Source organism: Hippopotamus amphibius, chromosome 7 (genome assembly GCF_030028045.1).
Source record: "Hippopotamus amphibius kiboko isolate mHipAmp2 chromosome 7, mHipAmp2.hap2, whole genome shotgun sequence".
In the NCBI taxonomy this organism is placed as follows: domain Eukaryota; kingdom Metazoa; phylum Chordata; class Mammalia; order Artiodactyla; family Hippopotamidae; genus Hippopotamus; species Hippopotamus amphibius.
Genome location: NC_080192.1, coordinates 11,766,544 through 11,787,408, shown reverse-complemented (window position 1 = coordinate 11,787,408; position 20,865 = coordinate 11,766,544). Strand labels below are relative to the sequence as shown.

The 20,865-nt window shown below is 47.0% G+C and overlaps 1 pseudogene; it reads right to left on the bottom strand.

The window, feature by feature from the left end:
* Positions 1-3,891: 3,891 nt before the first annotated feature.
* On the bottom strand, positions 3,892-7,584 carry LOC130857581 (FYVE, RhoGEF and PH domain-containing protein 1-like; annotated as a pseudogene).
* Positions 7,585-20,865: the final 13,281 nt, after the last annotated feature.

The following is a 20,865-nucleotide window of genomic DNA, read 5'->3' as shown; positions in this document are numbered from 1 at the left end:
TGGTTCTGCTTTCAGAACATGTTTGCAGTCACGCAGCCGTCATGCGTCCTCCGCAGGTTTCTCCAAGTTACTGTCCTCTGCTTCCTCTCTGGCTCCCCAAACAGAGAACAGGGGATCCCACTCTAGGCTGACAGCATGTGGTGACCTCAGGGGAGCCGGTCTCAGCCACTCGCTGCCAGGCTGCCAGTGTCATCCACTGGACAAATGGTGTTCACAGCAGCATTTTTCACAGTAGCCAAAATGTCGAAGCAAGAAAAATAATATAAGAAAAATGTGGTCTGTACATACAATGGAATATTATGCGCTTTTAAAATTTTTTTTTAATTATTTATTTATTTATTTGGCTGCATCAGATCTTAGTTGCAGCAAGGGGGATTTTCATTGCAGCATGTGGCATGTTTCGTTGCGGTGCATGGTTCTTAGTTGCAGGGTGCAGGCTCTCTAGTTGTGGCACACAGGCTCTCTAGTTGTGGTGTGCAGTCTCTAGAGTGTGTAGGATCAGTAGTTGTGGCATGCAGGCTTACTTCCCCGAGAGATGTGGGATCCTAGTTCCCCAATCTGGGATCGAACCCACGTCCCCTGCATTGGAAAGCAGATTCTTAACCACTAGACACCAGGGAAGTCCTTTATTCACTTTGAAAAGGAAGAAAATTCTTTTTTTTTTTAAAGGAAGAAAATTCTGACATATGCTGCAGCCTGGATGCAGCTTGAGGACATTATGCCCAGTGAAATAAACCAGTCACAAAAGACAAATACTGTATGACTCTCTTTAGGTTGGCAGAGCAATCAAGGTGATAAAGACAGAGACTAGCATGGTGGTTGCCAGGGGCTGTGGGAAGGGGAGTGGGGAGTTACTGTTTACTGCGTATAGAGCTGCAGTTTTATCAGATGAAAGACTGTGGCAATGGACGGTGGTGATGGTTGTGCTGTTGCAGAAATCGGTCCGTTGAGAAACCAAGCACCACTCTCGGAGGGTTGGAGAACTCAGGTTTATTAAGTCGGCGGCCCCAGATGAGCTAACGCTCCAAAGTTGTGGGCTCCGAACTCAGGGTGAGCTTTACTTTTGTAGGGTTCAGGGCACATGTTTACAGTTAGCATGGGTAGATTGGTTACTTGCTTTACAGAGCACGGCAGTTTCCAAACAGAAACTTACAAGAGCAGGTGCAGAACATTCCATTTTTAGCAAAACATCTTATGGTTACATTGGATTGCTAGGTCATCCTGGTTTTTTGTTTTTCTCAGTGCAGCAAGCATATTTCACAAAAGCAGAACAAGCATGGAGTTATTTTTAGCTGAGCACAAGTTTCTAAGTTTCCCCTTCAATCCCCCCTCTTGATGCCCGTTAAATCTTATAAGGCATCAACCTCTTGATCTTCTAAGCCTGGGGGATGGTAACCTCTTAGGGCTAGGAGGTGTGCAGTGGCCCTCCTATCCACGGTGGCCTCAGCTAGGCTGGAAACTACCCTCATGAATAAGGGCAAGAGGCAAGGTAAAAGCAGACAGGTGCCAAGGAGGAGTATGACTGTTCCCACAAGAGTTTTGAATCCCCCTAGGTAAGAAAACCAACCCCCAAATAGCTCTCCGGGATTCCATCCCTTCCAAGTCTGGACTGGGACATGAGCTATTTTAGTCGCCTTGTCGGTTATTTCTTCTATAACCTTGCCTTTATCATCTATCTGTAGGCAGCAGTTACTGAGATTGAACTTCCCACAGACACCCCCTCTGCCTCCAGTAAGTAATCTAGGGCCAGGCGATACTGATAAATAGCATTACGCATCTTGGTCTCTTGTCCTGCCAACAAATTAAGAGCCTTGGCCGTTTCATTAGTAATGATTTCAACCACTGCCTGGAGCGGGATAATTCTGTTAAGCATGTAAGTTGGGGTCCGGTAGCCCCAGGACCCATCTTCTGCCCAAGTGGCTGGCCCATAATATTGGATTATGGGTTCAGGAGGTCACTCATCATCTTTCCAGTTTCCAATCTGTAGAGACCTGCGCTTCCTGGGGAGGCCTCTGCCTTCATAAACTGGGACCCTCTAATGCTTCACCTTGGGCTAAGGGGAGTAGGAAAAAGGAGGGGCGGGTAGTCCCCAATATGCATGCCCCTGACCAATTGGCTAGCAGGACTGAATAGGCGTTAGCTCCACAAATCCAATATAATCCTTCTGGAGCAGGCCACTGGCCTTCGGTGGACAAGTCATTCCATCTGGTCTTTAAATTGGGGGAGCTTGCTAGAGGGTGAGGAGGAGGCTCTGTATCGTTTGGGCTTCCCCACCAGTCAGAAGTATGAGTAGTTGTATTACAGTGTTTTTGGCCTACGCAAGTGAGGTTTCCTACTGGAATATTGAATAATGGGCCCCACCGTGCCAGGCAGTTCCTGCGATTATGGAAGTCTTTAAATGCCAAATGGAACAGAAATACTCCGGAAACCCAACACGCTCCTGGGTCAATACCGTGCCCATTGATATAAATACCGATTTTGAGACCATTCTTCCATTTTGAGTCTCCGGGGTTGAAGGTAGTGAAATTGACAGGATTACACGTCCCTAGGTTGCAATTGGGGTCAACAGTTTCTTTTTGAAGGAGAGCTCTCTTGCTATGACTCTCCCAGGTTGCCCATGGGACACAACTCCAGTAAGGGCACCCATAGCAGGTGGATGGGGCTGGGGCCTGTTCACACATATATTTGTCACTGAGTCTATACTCTTGTTCCCACGACAAGCCCCCACATTTTATAGTTGTCCGGGGGTTCTTGTTAATAGCAGCACACACATCAAAGTGTACCGATACCAGACGTTCTAGATTTGTAATTTGTGTCCGATTGACCAGAAGCCCTCCTTCTTGGTGCCGAACCTCTAGCCAGTCTTCACTGGGGGAAATTGGGGGTCAAAACTGATATATTGGCCTGCTTGTTGACAAGTAGAATAGGTTGTTTTGTTATGTACACAGGTTCCTTGGACCTCCCCTTGGCAGGAGAAGTGAGGATGGTAAAATAAGGTCCAGGTGACCCCCTGACATGATCTAGTCATGCGGAAGCATGGAGTACACGAGGGGTCGATTTTGCTTTCCAAGGTACTACAGGTCAGTAGGATATAAATCACTACTACACAAAGCATTTGATCCCACTTAATAATTCCATTACCTTAGGGTAGATTATAGCCAAAACGACCCCTTGTGTTTAGCCTATAGAAAACATCAAGGCCAGTGGTGCAACCAGTCCCTACAAGGCAGGGTGTCATCGTAACCCTGACTCTCAGATGTCCCTCGTCGAATTCCTTAAGCTTCCGCCATGTGTAGACCAGTCAGCCTTGGAGTGACTGGAGCAGGGCTGAAGATCTCGGACAGGACTCGGTTGTCTCTGTAGGAAGACCCGAAGCAGCTGGTTCAGATGAGCTTTGGCAGTCCAGGTCCCTCGCCTTCTAGAGTTGCTGCTCTCTTCACCTGGGTGTGGTGGATCTACGCGGTGACTCCTGTAACTTTAACAGCAGTAGGGGTCGCCAGGACGACCATATGAGGGCCCGTTCAAACTGGCTAAAGTGGTTCCTTCCTCCAATCTTTTACCCATACCTCATCTCCTGGCTGATAGGGATGAACCCAATAACCCAAGGGAAGGGGAGTCCTTTCTAAGCTTTCTCGAGTGATATGGGGGAAGACCTTTCCCAGGGCCTGGAGCTGTAGAGACATCTCCAGGTCTGCTAGTTGTCAGGGATCTCCCTTGAGTTTCTCTATCACTGGAGGAGGTCTCCCGTATAAGATCTCAAGGGGAGAATAGCCTGAGGACCTCATGGTGCATCGGGCTTGGAGCAAGGCTAGGGGTAGCATGTCGACCCAAGGTAATTGGGCCTCCTGACAGAGCTTAGCTAACGTAGTCTTGAAGGTCTGATTCATGTGCTCAACTTTCCCTGAGCTTTGTGACCTGTTTCTCCAGGATGGACCTCCGGCACTGGGGTGCATGCTGGCTGCAGGCTGGACTGCTCCAGGGCACCCCATGCAAAACCATGTCACAGTCAGTGCACACACGATTGGAGCGGTTGTTGTCATAGATGAGGCGGGCCCGGAACTCAGAGCTCTTCCCACAAACCACATGCCTGCAGGCCTTGCAGTGGCGCCTGCAGTTGGTGAGGAAGTGGAGGGCTCCTGGCAGCACATACACATGCTGACTTCCTTTTCTCGGATGGGTGTACGTGCCCGCTTCCCAAGATCCACGTTCAGAGAGTCGGGGGGTGTGTCTTCATCTTTCCTATTTGTGGAGTTCAACAGTTTGAAGGTCTCTAGCTTCTGTTCAAGCGTCAGGAGGTTAGAGTTGATGGCCTGGACCCAGTCTTTCTTCTCCTCCTCAGTCCTGGCCTGGAGCTCCAGGGAGCGCTGCTTTCCTGACACCAGGAAAGTCCAAGGCAGATTGAGGTTGGAGCTTTCTTTAGCTCCATGCCATCTACATCGATGCGCGCCCGCACGCTAAACTTCTGGCCAAAGAGCCGCAGCCTGGGCACACAGTAAAGGAGACGGTCGTTGAATAGTATGAGGGATGGGTCTTGAGTGGTCCCGTTCTTTGCTGACAGCTTAAGGATGTGGCCTTCTTTTATGAGCTCTTTGGTGGGGCTGACAATGTCAGGTTGCCACAGGCTTCCCCCTTCTTTTTTTTTTTCTTATTTTTTATTGGAATATAATTGCTTTACACTCTTGTACCAGTTTTTGAGGTACATCAAAGTCAATCAGCTGTATTTATACACATATCCCCATATTTCCTCCCTCCCTCGACTCCCCCCATCCTCCCCGTCCCGGTCCTCTAAGGCAACATCCATCATCGAGTTGATCTCCCTTTGTTATACAGCAACTTCCCACTGGCTATCTGTTTTACAGTTGGTAGTATGTATATGCTACCTATGCTACTCTCTCACTTCACCCCCTTCTGTACTTCACGGATGATCACTTTAAACTGGGTGGAGCGCTCTGTCCAGATGTTGACCAGCTCCACGGCCTGATCAAAGTATTTTACATACTCACCATACATCTTGAGGAAGGGTGCCAGCTTCTGTAGGATGTCTCCAATACGTGGGTAGCGGTCCCATTCCTCCATGAGCTTCTCTAGCTCAAGCAGCAGGAACTGCTGATGGAAGCGATATATGGAGCAGATGTTAGAGAAGATGTCATGGACGGCGTCCGCTGGGATGGAACTATGGTTCCGAACTTCTTCCAGCAGCCGGGCACAGAACTCCTGATCTGGGAGATGGAGCCTGGAAACGTAGGCCTTCTCGGTTTGCAGGAGCGCATTGGCAATGTGGATCACCTTCTGCTGCACAGTCAACTCCACAGACTCCTGTCTCTCCAATGGGGGCACTGGGATTTCTCTGTCCTTCTCATCCTCTTCCTCGTCATCCTCCTCCTCTAGGTCACTGTTAACCTCCTGGGAGCTGGGCCGGCAGGGGTCAGCCAAAGCAACAGGGACACTGGCCAGGGCAGGGGAACCGGGGAAGAGGCGGTGGCTGAGAGGGGGGGCCTATCATCACGGATGAAGCAGGTTTCCTCGCTGTTGGTTGGTGAGCTGATGCTGTCAGTGCAGCTGTCCCAACTGGGCACCTTCTCGCTGTCCCGGGGCCCAGGAGCCAGCAGGAACAAGCAGCAGGAGGCCTTGCCCTCAGGGAGCTGGGGCACGGGTGGCTGCAGGGGTGGCTGTGGTAACACGGCTTGCTCTGTGGGACCTGGGCTGGGGTCAGGGGTTGGCCTATCCGAGGTGACAATCACAGGCCTTCTTTCAAATTTCTCAATCAGCCAGGACACTGCTGCAGAACTGGGGCTGGCCTCTGCCTTGAAGGCCAGGGCCTTGGCTACTTGGGGGTCTGCAGGCAGTGGGTGTGATGGCAGGGGTGGAATGGGCTCAGGTGGTGGGGGTATCTGGGGCCTCTGCAGGTAGCTGGGCTTCGGAGCGACCTATGGCTTTGGGCCTGGTGGTGCTGTGGACTGGTGCCGCAGGGCAAGACCCGGGGGCCTGGAGCGACTCCCAGGCTGGCATCTGAGGATCCAGCAAACTGGGGATCCAAGGGGCTGCTGAGAGCTGAGCCTGATCCCCTGGGCACTGGCAGTCTGGGCTCCGAGGCTCCAGGGTCCGAGTCGGCATAGGCTGGTGGTGTAGTGCCAGGGGAGTTGGTGGTTGGGTGTTCGGGCTCGGAAGGCCTGGCACCCCCTGGCGCTCGGTGGCTGTGCACGGTCCCGGCCCGGGCACGGGCCGGGCTCCCCACTCAGCTCCAGCTCCTGGGGTGGAGGCGCAGGTGGGGGAGGCCCGGCGCCTGGCAGAGCAGCGGCCTAGTGGGGGCTGGGGCTGCAGGCTCAGCCCCACTGCGGAGACTCAAGACCCCAACTCGGGCCCAGGCCAGCAGCTGTGGCAGCGGTGGCAGTACCAGCAGCAGCTGTGGTTACTGGAGCTGCAGTGCCAGGCACAGCCAGCCCAGGCCCCACACAGGGAGTAGTCTCAGCAGGGCCGGGGGCCTGCTGGGGAGCGCCGTCTATGCGGCAGCTGCTAGGTGAGGGTCGGGTGGTTGCGTTCGATGTGGGCTTTCTCATGAGTGGCAAGCCACTTCCGTGACCCTGGGGTAAGCGGTCAGTCTATTCCAAGTGTGGGGTCTCTTCCTTCTCCCCAAATGGGAATAGATCTGGGCTCTCCTGGCTGGTCACAAAAGGTTCTTCCTCCTGCCACAGCAGAGGCTGGGGGGCAGAGGGGGAGGAGAAGGGGAAGGGGAGGTAGGTACAAATCTGTCTGGCAAAAGGGGCAAGTCTTTCGGGGAAAACCTAATTTCTCAATAAGTCAGCTCAAAGAGTCAGCTGACAGAAGGGGAGAGTGAGCCTTAAAATTTTAAGAAAAAAAATCTCGGTGGAGGGCCCTAGGGCAAAAAGGGCTACTTGGACATGCACAATTTCTAATCAAATTAGTAATCAATTGTTTCCCCCCTCCCTGTCTATCCCACCCTGTGTCGGTATCACAAAAACAAACAAGAGTGCGTGCCCCCTCAAAAAAGGAGACCATTCAGGTGCCCACTTGGCCACACCCCTGTGGAGAACTTAGGTGCCTCTTAGCTTTGCCGGCCAGTGTAAACTCCTGGCCTGGATCTGACTCTCAGGGAGGGACTGTCCCCCAGAGACAGACACCGCTCTGAGCCATATGAGGTCACCATGGAACTGCAGGTTAGGGCCCACTCGGACTCCGTAGCCATGAAGGCCTGGAGCCACACAATCACCCTGGAATGGGGACGAACCAGGGCACTCACTCACACACATTCAGACCAGAGTTTATCACAGTGCCTCCCTGCTCTGGGAAGGTCCCTAACTGGTGGATGCCTCCCTTCTCTGGGAAGGTCGCTAACTGATGGTCTTCTTACTGAAGATCGTAGGAGGTGATCAAGCTCCTCTTCCATCCGGAGACAGGACCTGACTGGGTTCAGTGCCCTGGGGCCTTACCTGATCCTGTGGCCATTCCTGGTGAGTTGGTCTGTCCCTCCAATGAGTCTGGTAGGAGCCCTGCCGTCTGGAGAGTCAGAGCACCGGTCCGAAAGAGAACCCGGAATACCTTCAGGTGGCACGCCTCCTCCTTCATCTCGGAGCTCCTTCGCTCCAACTCAGCCGAGCCACTGGTCTGGCAGCTCAAGGGGCTGGTGTGATTGGAATCTTACTGGGGCCTCCAGAAATGTTGCAGAAAGTGGTCCGTCGAGAAACCAAGAACCACACTCAGAGGGTTGGAGAACTCAGGTTTATTAAGTCAGCACCCCCGGATGAGCTAACACTCCAAAGTTCTGGGCCCCGAACTCAGGGTGAGCTTTACTTTTACAGGGGTCAGTGCACATAGTTACACTTAGCATGGCTAGATTGGTTACTTGCTTTACAGAGCATGGAAGTTTCCAAACAGAAACTTACAAGAGCAGGTGCAGAACATTCCATTTTCTAGCAAAACATCTTATGGTTACATTGGATTGCTAGGTCATCCTGGTGTTTTTTGTTTTTTGTTTTTCCTCAGTGCAGCAAGCATATTTCACAAAAGCAGAACAAGCATGGAGTTATTTTTAGCTGAGTGCAGGTTTCTAAGTTTCCTCCTCACATGAGGTAACTTGAATTTTATGCCAAGTAAAACAGCTTGTTTTTGCTCTATCAAACATACATCATACATCTGCTTTAGTAATTAAAGAAGAGGGTGCATTGACCAGAAGTAAAGAATGTCCATGTTAAAAATAAAGATTAAAGGCCTCCCTTCCTGAGATGGCAATGTGGGTACTCCTTCCAAGGTTAAGACTCCCTTCCCAGGTGCCAAGGCCACACGGACTCAATGTGTACATGCTGATCTGTTTTTTTTTTTTTTTTGAATCCTTGAAGGATTGTCTCCCCGACTTCATTGATGTTCTTTATTCAGACAAGACATAAAGCTGCTCTGAAAACCATGCTTCTCTGGAGCAGTTCCTCAGAGTTATCTGAGAGGCTGTCTTCTGGGCTAGAGTCCTCAACTTGCTTAGATAAAACTCTCTTTGATTCCTGTTATACATTGTTTATTGATTATTTTCATTGACATTACTTGGCGGAGTTGGCAAGGTATCAGGAAAACCAACGTGATGTCACCTGGGGTCTACATTGGACTGGCACTCAGTACTAAGCATGGGCCCCTTGAGCCCCTCGGGCTTCACAGGCCCTTCAGGTGATTTGGTGAGTTTTTCCTGATACCCAGATCCCCTTGTGTTAAGTGATGGTCCATGACTTTTATTTGAGCTGTGATCTTAATACTTGGAGTCTTATGGGGATACTGGTACATTTCCCAGGCAGAGGACCAAGGGGGAATTTCTAGGCAGGAAGGCCTGGAAAGAATTTTGGAGTGAAGTGGTCTGGCTGATGATTTTTAAATGTGGCTTAAAATTAGAAATTTAAACTTAATTGTAGATTTATCCCTTATAATAAAACCAAACTAAAATAAATTAGGAAATTGTGCTTCGAAAGCCTCTCAGCTCCCAGACAGGCAGTTGATATCAACCAGGGTTCTTGGCCTTCCGCAATCGATAGAAATTAACTAGAGGCCAGACAAGAAGTTCAGGCAAGGCTTTATTGGGACCCTGCTGCAGCAGGGGCAGTGAGAACAAGCAACAGCTTCCCTTTCTCACTCACTCCCTGGGGTGGTGGTGGGGGGCGGGGGGAGTGAGCTTTCTTCTTATATGGGGTGAGGGTAGGGGTGTGTCTTGCGGTCAGGCCAGAGGGGTGGCTTATGTGGTTTGCCCACCCCTTAGGTGCTGTTGTGTGCAGGGGGCAGGCTCAGTACCCTGCTTTTGCTTCCAATACCCTGTTTTTGCTCCAGGATCTTCAAAAGTGGCAATTGGGTTTTTTGGTCTCTTTGTATCTTTTGGGTCCAGAATTTGCCCCAGCTGCATATGCACACAGCTATTTTTTTTTTTTTTTTTTGCATGCAATTACATATTTAATTTGCTTTGAATTTTTAGACTTTAAAAATTAAGTTCCAAAAGAATTAGAGAACAAATTCAATTTCCTGTTTTCTTTGTTTCCCATTTTCTTCAGGAAATTGATGCAAGGGACACCTAAAGACAAAAGCGTTCTTGATAATCATGTATGACTCAGCAGATCAGGTGCAGAGCCAATCACTAGTAATGTTATAGAGCCTTTGAAACAGAAGACAGCCAATGATGGAGAGGTTCACTAGACTGATTCTTAATTTTAAACTAGGTGTTGTATGCAGTCACATATACCTTCATTCTTCTTTTTTTTTTTTTTTAACATTTTATTTTAAAAATTTCTTTTTTTTTTTTTTTTTATTTTTTTTTGGGGGGGGGTACACCAGGTTCAATCAACTGTTTTTATACACATATCCCCATATTCCCTCCCTTCCTTGACGCCCCCCCCTCGAGTCCCCCCCACCCTCCCTGCCCCAGTCCTCTAAGGCACGCAGCTATTCTTAGTCCCACGTGTTTTCTTTGTATTTTTTTGCTTAAGGAGAGGTGTGTCCAGGTACAAGCACTGCAGCGGGGCAACAAAGGGTCCCAGGTCCCAACCTGTCTCAGTTGGATAGGCGGTACCCAAGAGGCAAATAAGAAGTGGCTATAGGGCCGAGGTTCAAGGGTCAGGGCTCTGAGCTCTCTCCAATAACCTCTCCTTTAACCCCCCATCTACTCTGTAACACTACAGTGAGCAGGTTTTTTGCACCCACTTCATACATGAAGAAAGAGGTTGGGAGGGGTTACAGACATGTCCAAGGTCATGCACACAGCAAGGTGGAAACTGAATTGGAAGCCAGACCTCTGACTCTCACCCTTGGACACTTTCTAACACACCACACCGCCTCTCCTAAAGGTCATCCAGCGGATATGAAGATATATTAAGAGCTGTGCAAATCTGTGGGGGTGGTTCTTCTCCCCCTTGGCTGGCCTGGAAGCCCCACCTCTGCACAGACCACTCTTTCCCCCAGGCTTTGGTTCTTGCCACCCCCGCCCCCCAGTTCCTTGCCCTTATGTGTCCTTCTGTCTTTCTGGAAATGACCGTGGCCACTGATGCTCCCCCCGCCCCCAGGCCCTGCTGCAGGGCCAACACCCAGGAGGTGCTCAGTGAACTTGGGGTTCTCCTCCCCTCCTCCCCTGGCCCCAGCCCAGCCCCTGCTCTCCACCCTCCTGGGAAAGGTTGGCCTCAGAGCCCCTCAAAAGTGACATGCTCCCTTCTGAACCTCAGAAGCCTGCACAGGCTGCCTGAGTGGAGCGGGTAGGAGGGAAGCTGCATCTCCTCAGGCCAGCGGACAGGGTCAGAGGGGAAACTGCACCTCCTGCTGGGCCCTCGGGGAGCCTCGTCTCTCAGAGAGGCTGGCTGGGTCTCTGTGCAGGAGCTCCAGGGGCAGAGGGGGCAGGGATGGGGGAGGAAGGTGGGGGGGAAGACGAGGGCAGAGAGATGAAGGCAGGCATCCAGAGAAGAGAAAGGACAGGGCAGAGGGGGAGGGAGGCAGAGGGAGTTGGGAGAGAAAGAACGAGATGGAGAAAAAGAGGCGGAGGTGAGAACCAGAGACAGAAGGTGACAGAAGACTGGCGAGCACGAGATGCAGAGAGGAGGAGGCAAGAGAAAAGTGTCAGAGAAACAGGAGAGGGAAAGCACCTTGGAGATAAAGTGGTAAGAGGTGTGAGAAAAAGACAGAGAGGCTTAGACAAAGAGCAGCAGACAGGCAGAATCCTCCAGAGGCCAGGCAGGCGAGGCCCAGAGGAAACACCTGAATTCCCACACCTCACAGATTTTCTTCTGGGTGTTCTTTGTGTCTGTGCTGTGAGGCGTCAGGCCTGGGACCAGCACCACATCAGATTGACCAATAAACATCATCATCATGGCCACTGATGGCCTGGTTGGTACCAGCCCATCCGTAGAGCCTGGAGGAAGCTGGCTTGGTCCTAGGAGGAAGTGGTCAGCTCCCCACAAGCCATGGGGAAGATTCCCCTTGGGGCCCTGGCTTGTGAAACACTCTTGGGAAAGCCCCTGCCCACCCTCCCCCAAGCACATCCAGAAATTCTTTTTTTTTTTTTCTCTTCCATTATAGTTTAGAATAAGATATTGAATATAGTTCCCTGTGCTATACAGTAAGACTTTGTTGTTTATCTCTTTTATATATAATAGTGTGTATCTGCTAATCCCAAACTCCTAATTTATCCCTCCACGCCTCTTTCCCTTTGGTAACCATACATTTGTTTTCTATGCCTGTGAGTCTCTTCTTGTTTGTAAATAAGTTTATTTGTGTCTCTCTCTTTTATTTTTTCAGATTCCATATATAAGTGATATCATATGATATTTCTCTTTCTCTGTCCAGCTTACTTCACTTAGAATAATAATCTCTAGGTCCATCCATGTTGCTGCAAATGGCATTATTTCATTCTTTTCATGGTTGAGTAATACTCCATTGAATATATATACCACATCTTTATCCATTCATCTGTTGATAGACATCTAGATTGCTTCCAAGTCTTGGCTATTGTAAATAGTGCTGCAATAAACATTGGGGTGCATGTGTCTTTTTGAATTAGAGTTTTCTCCAGATATATGCCCAGGAAGGGTATTGCAAGATCATATGGTAACTCTATTTTTAGTTTTTTAAGGAAACTCCATATTGTTCTCCATAGTGGCTGCACCAATTTACCATTTCACTGACTGCATAGGAGGGTTCCTTTACCTCCACACCCTCTCCAGTATCTATTATTTGTAGATTTTTTTGATGATAGCCGTTCTGACTGGTGTGAAGTGACACCTCATTGTAGTTTTGATTTGATTTATCTGATAATTATTGTTGTTGAGCATCTTTTCATGTGCCTGTTGGCCATCTGTACATCTTTGGAGAAATGTTTAGTTCCTCTGCCCATTTTTTGATTGGGTTGTTTTTTCGATATTGAGTTGTATTAGCTGTTGTACATTTTGGAAATTAATCCCTTATTGGTCACATCATTTGCAAATATTTTCTCCTATTCTGTAGGTTGTCTTCTTGTTTTATTTATGGTTTCCTTTGCTGTGTAAAAGCTTTTAAGTTTAATTACGTCCCATTTGTTTATTTTTGTTTATATTTCCACTACTTGCGGAGATGGATTCAAAAAATATTGCTGCAATTTTTGTCAAACAGTGTTCTGTCTACATTTTCATCTAGAACTTTTGTACAAGGGCGAGTCCAGAATTATCTGCACTCCAGTTATATTAAAACTTTGTCTCTTGTAATAGTCTTTATTTTAAAATCTATATTGGGAACTCCCTGGTGGTCCACTGATTAAGAATCTGCCTCCCAATGCAAGGGATGTGGGTTCAATCCCTGGTCGGGGAACTAAGATCCCACAAGCCACGGTGCAACTAAGCCTGCATGCCCTAGAGCCGACGCACCAGAACTACAGAGAAGCCCATGCGCCACAGCAAAGAACCTGTGCACTGCAACAAAAGATCCTGCATGCTGCAAACTAAAACCGAATGCAGCCAAATAAATAATTTTTAAAAAATAATAAAGTCTATCTTGTCTAATATAAGTATTGGTATATATATATATGATCATTTTAAGTTGCTCATCTCATAATTTCAAATGCATTTTAAATATCCTGCATTTGTACTCTCCTCCTATTATAATTACTGGCTTTGATACCATATTTGTATGTGAATGATTTCTTACCTTTAATATATGTTTGCCTTTACTGGTGAGCTTTTCCATTTCATAATTTTCTTCTTTCTAGTTGTGGCCTTTTCTTTTCCCTTGAGAAGTTTCTTTAGCATTTGTTGTAAAGATGGATAATTGGTGCTGAATTCTTTTAGCTTTTGCTTGTCTGTAAAGCTCTTTATTTCTCCATAAAATCCAAAGGACACCCTTGCTGGGAGGAGTATTCTTGATTGTAGGTTTTGCCCTTTCATTACTTTAAATATATTGCACCACTCCCATCTGATTTCTGCTGAAAAATCAGCTGACAGTTTTAGGAGAATTCCCTTGTATATTTGTTGCTTTCCCCTTGTTGCTTTTAATATTTTCTCTGTGTCTTTAATTTTTGTCAGTTTGATTACTATGTGTCTCAGCGTGTTCCTCCTTGGGTTAATCCTGTATGGGACTCTCTGAACTTCTTGAACTTGGGTGACTGTTTCCTTTCCCATGTTAGGGAAGTTTTCATCTATTATCTCTTCAAATATTTTCTAAGGCCCCTCCTCTCTCTTCCCCTTCTGGGACCCCTATAATGCAAAGTTGGTGCATCTGATGTTGTCCCAAAAGTCTCTTAAACTGTCCTCATTTCTTTTCATTCTTTTTTCTTTATTCTGTTCCACAGCAGTGATTTCTACCACTCTGTCTTCCAGCTTACTGATTCATTCTTTGGCCTCATTTATTCTGCTATTGATTCCTTCTAGTGTATTTTTCATTTCAGTTATTGTATTCTTCAACTCTGTCTGCTTGTTCTTTATCTTTTGTAATTCTTTGCTAAAAATTTCTTATAACTTCTTGCTCTGTTCATCCTTTCTTTTCCTGAGTTCTTGGATCATCTTTTTATTTATTTATTTATTTGTTTATTTATGGCTGCATTAGGTCTTTGTTGCTGCACACGGACTTTCTCTAGTTGTGGTGAGCAGGGGCTACTCTTCATTGCAGTGTGTGGGCTTCTCACTGCAGTGGCTTCTCGTTGTGGAGCATGGTTCTATGCAAGCAGGCTTCAGTAGTTGCAGCATGCAGGCTCAGTAGCTGTGGCTCACGGGCCCCAGAGCACAGGCTCAGTAGTTGTGACACACGGGCTTAGTTGCTCCACAGCATATGGGATCTTCCTGGACCAGAGATCAAACCTGTGTCCCCTGCATTGGCAGGCAGACCCTCAACCACTGCGCCCCCAGGGAAGTCCTCTTGGGTCATCTTTACAATCATCACTCTGAACTCTTTCCCAGGTAGATTGCCTTTCTCCATCTAACTTAGTTCTTCTTCTGGGATTTTATCTTGTTCCTTCACCTGAAACATATTTCTTTGCTGTTTCATCTTGTTTAATTTCTATCTGTATTTTTATGTATGTAGTTGGTGAGTTATGTTTCTCAACCTTGGAGAAGTGGCCCTCTGTAGGGGATGCCCTATGTGTCCCAGCAGCACACTCCCCTCTCATCACCCAAAGGCCAGGAACCTGCTGGTCCTAGGGTAGGCTCTGACCTGTGTATGCACACTCAGTTCCACAGGCTGCAGGATTGTAGTTTTCTTGCTTCTGGTGTCTGCCCCCTGGTGGGTGAACTGGTCTAGAGCCTTGTGCAGGCTTCCTGGTGGAAGGGTCCAGTGCCTGCCCACTAGTGGGTGGAGCTGGGTCTTGGCCCTCTGCTGGGCTGGACTGTATCAAGGGGTGTGTGGGTGGCTGTGGGCTCAGGAAGTCTTTAGAAGCTGAGTGCTGGGAAAATTGGACAGCTACATGTAAAAGAATGAAATTAGAATACTCCCTAACACCATACACAAAAATAAACTGAAAATGAATTAAAGATCTAAATGTGGGTGTCCACTCTCACCATTATTATTCAACATAGTTTTGGAAGTTTTAGCCACAGCAATCAGAGAAGAAAAAGAAATAAAAGGAATCCAAATTGGAAAAGAAGAAGTAAAATTGTCACTCTTTGCAGATGACATGATATTATATATAGAAAACCCTAAAGACTCTACCAGAAAACTGCTAGCACTAATTGATGAGTTTAGTAAAGTAGCAGGATACAAAATTAATGCACAGAAATCTCTTGCATTCCTATACACTAACAACGGAAGAGCAGAAAGAGAAATTAAGGAAACTCTCCCATTCACCATTGCAACAAAAAGAATAAAATACCTAGGAATAAACCTGCCTAAGGAGGCAAAAGATCTGTATGCAGAACACTTTAAGACACTGATGAAAGAAATCAAAGATGACACAGATGGAGGGACATACCATGTTCCTGGATTGGAAGAATCAACATCGTGAAAATGACTGTACTACCCAAAGCAATTTACAGATTCAATGCAATCCCGATCAAATTACCAATGGCATTTTTCACAGAACTAGAGCAAGAAATCTTACAATTTGTATGGAAACACAAAAGACCCCGAATAGCCAAAGCAATCTTGAGAAGGAAAAATGGAGTTGGTGGAATCAGGCTTCCTGACTTCAAACTATACTACAAGGCCATAGTGATCAAGACAGTATGGTACTGGCACAAAAATAGAAAGGAAGATCAATGGAATAGAATAGTGATCTCAGAGGTAAGCCCAAACACATAAGGGCACCTTATCTTTGACAAAGGAGACACGAATATACAATGGAAAAAAGACAGCCTCTTCAATAAGTGGTGCTGGGAAAATTGGACAGCAACATGTAAAAGAATGAAATTAGAACACTTCCTAACACCATACACAAAAATCAACTCCAAATGGATTAAAGACCTACATGTAAGGCCAGACACTATCAAACTCCTAGAGGAAAACATAGGCAGAACACTCTATGACATCCATCAAAGCAAGATCCTTTTTGACTCACCTCCTATCATGGAAATAAAATCAAGAATAAACAAATGGGACCTCATGAAAATTAAAAGCTTTTGCACAGCGAAAGAAACCATAAACAAGACAAGAAGGCAAGCCTCAGAATGGGAAAAAATAGTTGCCAATGAAACAACAGACAAAGGATTAACCTCCAAAATATACAAGCAGCTCATGCAGCTTAATACCAAAAAAGCAAATAACCCAATCCACAAATGGGCGGAAGACCTAAATAGACATTTCTCCAAAGAAGACATACAGATGTCCAACACACACATGAAAAGATGCTCAACATCACTAATCATCAGAGAAATGCAAGTCAAAGCCACAATGAGGTATCACCTCACACCGATCAGAATGGCCATCATCACAAAATCTGGAAACAACAAATGTTGGAGAGGGTGTGGAGAAAAGGGAACTCTCCCACACTGTTGGTGGGACTGTAAGTTGGTACAGCCACTATGGAAAACAGTTTGGAGGTTCCTTAAAAAAGTAAAAATAGAACTACCATATGATCCAGTAATCCCACTACTGGGCATATACCCAGAGAAAACCATAATCCCCCAAAAAAACATATACCATAATGTTTATTGCAGCACTATTTACAATAGCCAGGACATGGAAACAACCTAAATGCCCATCAACAAATGAATGGATAAAGAAGATTTGGCATATATATACAATGGAATCTTACTCAGCTATAAAAAGGAATGAAATGGAGTTATATGTAATGAGGTGGATAGACCTAGAGTCTGTCATACAGAGTGAAGTAAGTCAGAAAGAGAAAGACAAATATTGTATGCTAACTCACATATATGGAATCTAAAAATGGTACTGATGAACTCAGTGACAAGACAAGAACAAGGACGCAGATGCAGAGAATGGACTGGAGAACTCGAGGTTTGGGGGGGCGAGGGGTGAAGGGGAAGCTGAGACGAAGCGAGAGAGTAGCATAGACATATATATACTACCAACTGTAAAACAGCCAGTGGGAAGTTGTATAACAAAGGGAGTTCAACTCGAGGGTGGATGATGCCTTAGAGGACTGGGGCGGGGAGGGTGGGGGGGAGTCAGGGGAGGGAGGGAATACGGGGATATGTGTATAAATACAGACGATTGAACTTGGTGTACCTCAAAAAAAAAATAATAAATAAATAAATAAAATGGAAAAAAAAAAAGACCTAAATGTAAGGCTGGATACTATAAAACTGTTAGAGGAAAATATAGGCAGGGCACAGTCTGACATAAATCACAGCAAAACCTTTTATGATCCACCACCTACAGTAATGAAAATAAAAACAAAAATAAGCAAATGGGACCTAATGAAATGTAAAAGCTTTTGCACAGCAAAGGAAACCATGAACAAAAAGAAAAGTCAACACTCAGAATGAGAGAAAATATTGCCAAACAAAGCATCTGACAAGGGACTAATTTCCAAAATATACAAACAGCTCATACAGTTCAATATAATAAAAACAAACAACCCAGTCAAAAAATGGGCAGAAGACCTAAATAGACATTTCTCCAAAGAAGACATGCAGATCACCAACAAACACATAAAAAGATGCTCAACTACACTAATTGTTGGAGAAATGCAAAGCTAAACTACAGTGAGTTATCACCTCACACCAGTCAGAATGTCCATCATTAAATAATTTACAAACAATAAATGCTGGAAAGGGTGTGGAGAAAAGGGAACCCTCCTACACTGTTGGTGGGAATGTAAATTGGTACAGCCACTATGGAGAACAGTATGGAGGTTCCTTAAAAAACTAAAAATAGAGCTACAATATCCCAGCAATTCCACTCCTAGGCATATATCCGGAAAATGCCAGAATTTGAAAGGATGCTAGCCCCCCTGTGTTCATTACAGCACTATTTACAACAGTCAGCACATGGAAGGAACCTAACTGTTCATCAACAGAGGAATGGATAAAGAAGATGTGGTACATATATACAGTCGAATATTACGCAGCCATAAAAAGAAACAGAATAGTGCCACTTTCAGAGACCTGGGTTGACCTAGAGATTGTCATACAGAGTGAAGTACATCCAAAAGAGAAAAACAAATATCATATAATATAGCTTATATGTGGAATCTAGAAAAATGATACAGATGAACTTCTTTGCAAAGAGAAAGAGAGTCACGGATGTAGAGAACAAATTTCTGGTTATCAGGGGGAAGGAGGGTGGGATGACTTGGGAGATTGGGATTGACATATATACACTACTATGTATAAAATAGATAACTAATGAGAACCTATTGTATAGCACAAGGAACTCTACTCAATGCTCTGTGGTGACCTAAATGGGAAGGAAATCTAAAAAAGAGGGGACATGTATACTTATAACTGATTCACTTTGCTGCACAGCAGAAACTAACACAACATTGTAAAGCAAGTATACTTCAATAAAAATTAAAAAAACAAAACAAAACAAAACAAAACAGGGCGGGTCTGTGTTCCAGCTCTGTTGGTTGTTTGGCCTAAGGCATCCCAGCACTGGGGTGAGGCCAGGTCTTGGCGCCAAGGATCCAAGATGTCTGCCTCCGGCCAGAGTTCACGCGGGTGAACACTCCCTGCTATGTCCACCACCAGATTTTATGACCCCAGAGAGACCCATAGCTGCCCCCATCTCCCAAGGAGACCCTCCAAGACCAGCAGGGAGGTCTGACACAGGCTCCTAGGGAGTCACTGTTTTTGCCCTGGGTCCCAGTGCACGTGAGACCTGTGGGCACCCTCCAACAGTGGAGTCTCTGTGGAGCTCCTACAATCAAGCCCCACTGGCCTTCAAAGCTGAATGCTCTGTGGGCTCCTCCTCCCGATGCCAGACCCCTACCCTGGGGAGCCTGGCATGGGGCTCAGAGTTCTCACTCCTGTGGGAGAACTTCTGCAATACAAGCGTTCTCCAGTTTGAGAGTCGCCCACCCAGGTGAGATGAGATTTGATTATATCGCAAGTGTACCCCCTCTACTGTCTCGTGGTGTCTCTTCTCTGTCTCTGGATATATAATTGCCTTGTTTTTTTGGTAGATTCCAGTCTTTTTTATTGTAGTTGTTCAGCAGTTAGTTGTGATTTTTGGTGTGCTCATGAGAAGAGGTGAGCTCAAGGTCCATCTTCTTCACCATCTTGCCTCCCCTTCCATCGTTTCATGGATTTTAATTATCCATATACCTGTCCTTTCATTTCCAGTAGTAATCAAGATTTAACTGATAAACTAACTTTTTAAAACTGACTTCCAGTACCAGAAGTTACCGAGGCGTTGCTGGCAAAAGCCACGAGGGTCCCCAGGAAAAATAAGATGGAATCTAGGTGATAAGGTCTACCCTCTTCTTTTGCGATTAGTCTAGCTTCATTTGCCTATAGAAGGCCCGGTGCAGTGACCTTAAACCTAACACGTTGGATTAACATTCTCAGCACAGAACCACTGTGGTGAACACTTGCTAGCCATGTGCAGAAGCTGGCTTTTATGCTCATCACCATAGTCTGGGTGCAAGACTTGGAATTATTTGGAAAAATAAGCATCTGGGCAGAATTAGGGGTGAGGAGGTCTCTAATGCCACCAGTCAAAGACCAGCTGACAGCTCAGTGAACACAAGTGAAGAGGTGAGCACATGCTGGGACCAGGGTGGACGGTCCACCTCAGGGGCCAGCACTGAGGAGGGATGACCAGCAGGAGGAGAGGCGGGGGGGAGGAGGGGCCATAAGCATGCTTTAGGCTCCACAGACAGCACGTGGACAGCTGGAGAGGGAGCAAGGACCCCTCCCTTCCACAGGGGACTTGGGAATCAGTGGCCCCTGGGCTCTCATGCTCATGCATGGTGGGTGGTCAGGCTGCCCCGGGGACTGCACACCCCCACCCCCCACTTCGTGGGCAGAGGCTGGCACCTGTCCGGTACTTTCCCTGCACAAGGTGAAGAGTCAAGCCACAGGACCTTAGGGGGAGAACTGATATTTGTGGGTCCTGTAGTGGGTCAAATGGCGGTCCCCAAAAGATATGCCCAAGACCTAATCTTGGCATTTAATCCCAACCTGTGAGTGGGACCTTATGTGAAAAAGGGTCTTTGAAAATACTTTAAGTTAAACATCTTGAGATCAACATTGATTATCTAAGTTGGCACTAAATTCAACAACTAGCATCCTTATAAGAGACACACAGAGAGACAACAGGGAGTAGTGGGAGGAGGCCATGAAAAGATGGAGGCAGAGACTGGAGTGATGCAGCCACAAGTCAAGGAACGCTGAAGCCACCACAAGCTGGGAGAGGCGAGGAAGGGCCCCCCACAGCCTCTAAGGGAGGGTGGCCCTGCTGACAGGAAGCAGCACCCTAGGCTCCAGCATGGCTCCCACCCTCCTCCCCCATCACCTCCTGCTGCCCCCTCCCCAGGGGCCCAAAGTGCCCCTGCTCAAAGGCTGGACAGATCGGCTGCTGGAGGCGTGGCGGGTGTCCTGTCTAGGAGCCCACAGCTCTCCTTAGAGCCGGACCAGCTAAACAGTGGCCCAGGGGGCCTGCATGCAGACCTGCTGCCCGAGTCCACACCTTAAATGAAGTGGGAGACAAACCCCTTCCCTAAGGAGAGCCTTATTCCTCCCTCCCCTCCTGCCTGCAACTGCAGGGACATCTGTCTTCACTGTCTTCGCACTCCCAGCACCTGGCAAAGGGCCTAGGGTATGCTCAGCCGTTGTTCAATGAATGAAGGAATGAACAAAAGCTCTGACAGCCCTATGAAGAGCCCCTGCCCTTCGCATCATCTGATGACTAAGGAAGCTCCTGGAAGTTAGCGCCTGGGCCGGGCATCTCTATCCCCCAAGCCAGCTCAGTGTCCAACACATAGTAGCTGCTTAGTAATTGAAAGGAACCAAGATTTATGAGACACTCTTAGCA